The sequence below is a fragment of the Vanacampus margaritifer genome, unplaced genomic scaffold (genome assembly GCF_051991255.1).
Source record: "Vanacampus margaritifer isolate UIUO_Vmar unplaced genomic scaffold, RoL_Vmar_1.0 HiC_scaffold_25, whole genome shotgun sequence".
NCBI lineage: Eukaryota > Metazoa > Chordata > Actinopteri > Syngnathiformes > Syngnathidae > Vanacampus > Vanacampus margaritifer.
Genome location: NW_027520735.1, coordinates 705,511 through 710,775, shown reverse-complemented (window position 1 = coordinate 710,775; position 5,265 = coordinate 705,511).

The following is a 5,265-nucleotide window of genomic DNA, read 5'->3' as shown; positions in this document are numbered from 1 at the left end:
TTCAAACTAGTGTTTTACATTAGGGTTAATGCTTCAAACTAGGGTTTTACATTAGGGTTAATGCTTCAAACTAGGGTTTTACATTAGGGTTAGGGTTTCAAACTAGGGTTTTACATTAGTGTTAGGTTTTCAAACTAGGGTTTTACATTTGGGTTAGGGTTACAAACTAGGGTTTTACATTAGGGTTAGGGTTTCAAACTAGGGTTTTACATTAGGATTAGGGTTTCAAACTATGGTTTTACATTAGGGTTATTGTTACAAACTAGGGTTTTACATTAGGCTTTGGGTTTCAAATTAGGGTTTTACATTAAGGTTTGGGTTTCAAACTAGGGTTTAACATTAGGGTTAGGGTTTCAAACTAGGGTTTCAAATTAGGGTTAGGGTTACAAACAAGGGGTTTTACATTAGGGTTAGGGTTTCAAACTAGGGTTATACATTAGGGTTAGGGTTTAAAACTCGGGGTTAAAATAAGGGTTAGGGTTTCAAACTAGGGCTTTACATTTGGGTTAGGGTTTAAAATTAGGGTTTCAAATTAGGCTTAGGGTTTCAATCTAGGGTTTTGTTTTAGGTTTAGGGTTTCAAACAAGGGTTTTACATTAGGGTTAGGGTTTCAAACTATTGTTTTACATTAGGGTTAGGGTTTCAAACTAGGGTTTTACATTAGAGTTAGGGTTACAAACTAGGGTTTTACATTAGGGTTAGGGTTTCAAACTAGGGTTTTACATTAGGGTTAGGGTTTCAAACTATGGTTTTACATTAGGGTTAGGGTTACAAACTAGGGTTTTACATTAGGGTTAGGGTTTCAAACTAGGGTTTTACCTTAGGGTTAGGGTTTCAAACTAGGGTTTAAATTTAGGGTTAGTGTTTCAAACTAGGGTTTATCATTAGGGTTAGGGTTTCAAACTAGGGTTTTACATTAGGGTTAGGTTTCAAATTAGGGTTTAACATTAGGGTTAGCGTTTCAAACTAGTGTTTTACATTAGGGTTAATGCTTCAAACTAGGGTTTTACATTAGGGTTAGGGTTTTAAACTATGGTTTCAAATTAGATTTGGGGTTTCAAACTAGGGTTTTACATTAGAGTTAGCGTTTCAAACTAGTGTTTTACATTAGGGTTAGTGCTTCAAACTAGGGTTTTACATTAGGGTTAATGCTTCAAACTAGGGTTTTACATTAGGGTTAGGGTTTCAAACTAGGGTTTTACATTAGTGTTAGGTTTTCAAACTAGGGTTTTACATTTGGGTTAGGGTTACAAACTAGGGTTTTACATTAGGGTTAGGGTTTCAAACAAGGGTTTTACATTAGGGTTAGGGTTTCAAACTAGGGTTTAACATTAGGGTTAGGGTTTCAAACTAGGGTTTTACATTAGGGTTAAGGTTACAAACTAGGGTTCAACATTAGGATTAGGGTTTCAAACTAGGGTTTTACATTAGGGTTAGGGTTTCAAACTAGGGTTTAACATTAGGGTTAGGGTTTCAAACTAGGGTTTCAAATTAAGTTTAGGGTTACAAACAAGGGGTTTTACATTAGGGTTAGGGTTTCAAACTAGGGTTTTACATTAGGGTTAGGGTTTCAAACTCGGGTTTAAAATTAGGGTTAGGGTTTCAAACAAGGGTTTTACATTAGGGTTAGGGTTTCAAACTAGGGTTTTACATTAGGGTTAGGGTTTCAAACTAGGGTTTTACATTAGAGTTAGGGTTACAAACTATGGTTTTACATTAGGGTTAGGGTTTAACATTAGGGTTAGGGTTTCAAACTAGGGTTTTACATTAGGGTTAGGGTTTCAAACTAGGGTTTCAAATTAGGGTTAGGGTTTCAAAGTAGGGTTTTACATTAGGGTTAGGGTTTCAAACTAGGGTTTCTAATTAGGGTTAGGGTTTCAAACTAGGGTTTTATATTAGGGTTAGGGTTTCAAACTAGGGTTTCAAATTAGGGTTAGGGTTTCAAACAAGGGTTTTACATTAGGGTTAGGGTTTCAAACAAGGGTTTTACATTAGGGTTAGGGTTTCAAAACAGGGGTTTTAAATTAGGGTTAGGGTTTCAAACTTGGGTTTTACATTAGGGTTAGGGTTACAAACTAGGGTTTTACATTAGGGTTAGGGTTTCAAACTAGGGTTTCAAATTAGGTTTGGGGTTTCAAACTAGGGTTTTACATTAGGGTTAGGGTTAGGGTTTCAAACTAGGGTTTAACATTAGGGTTAGGGTTTCAAAATAGGGTTTAACATTAGGGTTAGGGTTTCAAACTAGGGTTTCAAATTAGGGTTAGGGTTTCAAACTAGGGTTTTACATAAGGGTTAGGGTTTCAAATTATGGTTTTACATTAGGGTTATTGTTACAAACTAGGGTTTTACATTAGGGTTAGGGTTTCAAACTAGGGTTTCAAATTAGGTTTAGGGTTACAAACAAGGGGTTTTACATTAGGGTTAGGGTTTCAAACTAGGGTTTTACATTAGGGTTAGGGTTTCAAACTCGGGTTTAAAATAAGGGTTAGGGTTTCAAACTAGGGCTTTACATTAGGGTTAGGGTTTAAAACTAGGGTTTCAAATTAGGCTTAGGGTTTCAATCTAGGGTTTTGTTTTAGGGTTAGGGTTTCAAACAAGGGTTTTACATTAGGGTTAGGGTTTCAAACTAGGTTTTTACATTAGGGTTAGGGTTTCAAACTAGGGTTTTACATTAGAGTTAGGGTTACAAACTAGGGTTTTACATTAGGGTTAGGGTTTCAAACTAGGGTTTTACATTAGGGTTAGGGTTTCAAACTATGGTTTTACATTAGGGTTAGGGTTACAAACTAGGGTTTTACATTAGGGTTAGGGTTTCAAACTAGGGTTTTACCTTAGGGTTAGGGTTTCAAACTAGGGTTTAAATTTAGGGTTAGTGTTTCAAACTAGGGTTTATCATTAGGGTTAGGGTTTCAAACTAGGGTTTTACATTAGGGTTAGGGTTTCAAATTAGGGTTTAACATTAGGGTTAGCGTTTCAAACTATTGTTTTACATTAGGGTTAATGCTTCAAACTAGGGTTTTACATTAGGGTTAGATTTTAAACTATGGTTTCAAATTAGATTTGGGGTTTCAAACTAGGGTTTTACATTAGAGTTAGTGTTTCAAACTAGTGTTTTACATTAGGGTTAGTGCTTCAAACTAGGGTTTTACATTAGGGTTAGGGTTTCAAACTAGGGTTTCACATTAGGGTTAGGGTTTCAAACTAGGGTTTAACATTAGGGTTAGGGTTACAAACTAGGGTTTTACATTACGGTTAGGGTTTCAAACTAGGGTTTTACATTCGGGTAAGAGTTTCAAACTAGGGTTATAATTTAGGGTTATTGCTTCAAACTAGGGTTTTACATTAGGGTTAGGGTTTCAAACTAGGGTTTTACATTAGGGTTAGGGTTTCAAACTATGGTTTTACATTAGGTTTAGGGTTACAAACTAGGGTTTTACATTAGGGTTAGGGTTTCAAACTAGGGTTTTACCTTAGGGTTAGGGTTTCAAACTAGGGTTTTACATTAGGGTTAGGGTTTCAAACTAGGGTTTTACATTAGAGTTAGGGTTACAAACTAGGGTTTTACATTAGGGTTAGGGTTTCAAACTAGGGTTTTACATTAGGGTTAGGGTTTCAAACTATGGTTTTACATTAGGGTTAATGTTACAAACTAGGGTTTTACATTAGGCTTTGGGTTTCAAACTAGGGTTTTACATTAAGGTTTGGGTTTCAAACTAGGGTTTAACATTAGGGTTAGGGTTTCAAACTAGGGTTTCAAATTAGGGTTAGGGTTACAAACAAGGGGTTTTACATTAGGGTTAGGGTTTCAAACTAGGGTTTTACATTAGGGTTAGGGTTTCAAACTCGGGGTTAAAATAAGGGTTAGGGTTTCAAACTAGGGCTTTACATTAGGGTTAGGGTTTAAAATTAGGGTTTCAAATTAAGTTTAGGGTTTCAATCTAGGGTTTTGTTTTAGGGTTAGGGTTTCAAACAAGGGTTTTACATTAGGGTTAGGGTTTCAAACTATTGTTTTACATTAGGGTTAGGGTTTCAAACTAGGGTTTTACATTAGAGTTAGGGTTACAAACTAGGGTTTTACATTAGGGTTAGGGTTTCAAACTAGGGTTTTACATTAGGGTTAGGGTTTCAAACTATGGTTTTACATTAGGGTTAGGGTTACAAACTAGGGTTTTACATTAGGGTTAGGGTTTCAAACTAGGGTTTTACCTTAGGGTTAGGGTTTCAAACTAGGGTTTAAATTTAGGGTTAGTGTTTCAAACTAGGGTTTATCATTAGGGTTAGGGTTTCAAACTAGGGTTTTACATTAGGGTTAGGTTTCAAATTAGGGTTTAACATTAGGGTTAGCGTTTCAAACTAGTGTTTTACATTAGGGTTAATGCTTCAAACTAGGGTTTTACATTAGGGTTAATGCTTCAAACTAGGGTTTTACATTAGGGTTAGGGTTTCAAACTAGGGTTTTACATTAGTGTTAGGTTTTCAAACTAGGGTTTTACATTTGGGTTAGGGTTACAAACTAGGGTTTTACATTAGGGTTAGGGTTTCAAACTAGGGTTTTACATTAGGATTAGGGTTTCAAACTATGGTTTTACATTAGGGTTATTGTTACAAACTAGGGTTTTACAATAGGCTTTGGGTTTCAAACTAGGGTTTTACATTAAGGTTTGGGTTTCAAACTAGGGTTTAACATTAGGGTTAGGGTTTCAAACTAGGGTTTCAAATTAGGGTTAGGGATACAAACAAGGGGTTTTACATTAGGGTTAGGGTTTCAAACTAGGGTTTTACATTAGGGTTAGGGTTTCAAACTCGGGGTTAAAATAAGGGTTAGGGTTTCAAACTAGGGCTTTACATTTGGGTTAGGGTTTAAAATTAGGGTTTCAAATTAGGTTTAGGGTTTCAATCTAGGGTTTTGTTTTAGGTTTAGGGTTTCAAACAAGGGTTTTACATTAGGGTTAGGGTTTCAAACTATTGTTTTACATTAGGGTTAGGGTTTCAAACTAGGGTTTTACATTAGAGTTAGGGTTACAAACTAGGGTTTTACATTAGGGTTAGGGTTTCAAACTAAGGTTTTACATTAGGGTTAGGGTTTCAAACTATGGTTTTACATTAGGGTTAGGGTTACAAACTAGGGTTTTACATTAGGGTTAGGGTTTCAAACTAGGGTTTTACCTTAGGGTTAGGGTTTCAAACTAGGGTTTAAATTTAGGGTTAGTGTTTCAAACTAGGGTTTATCATTAGGGTTAGGGTTTCAAACTAGGGTTTTACATT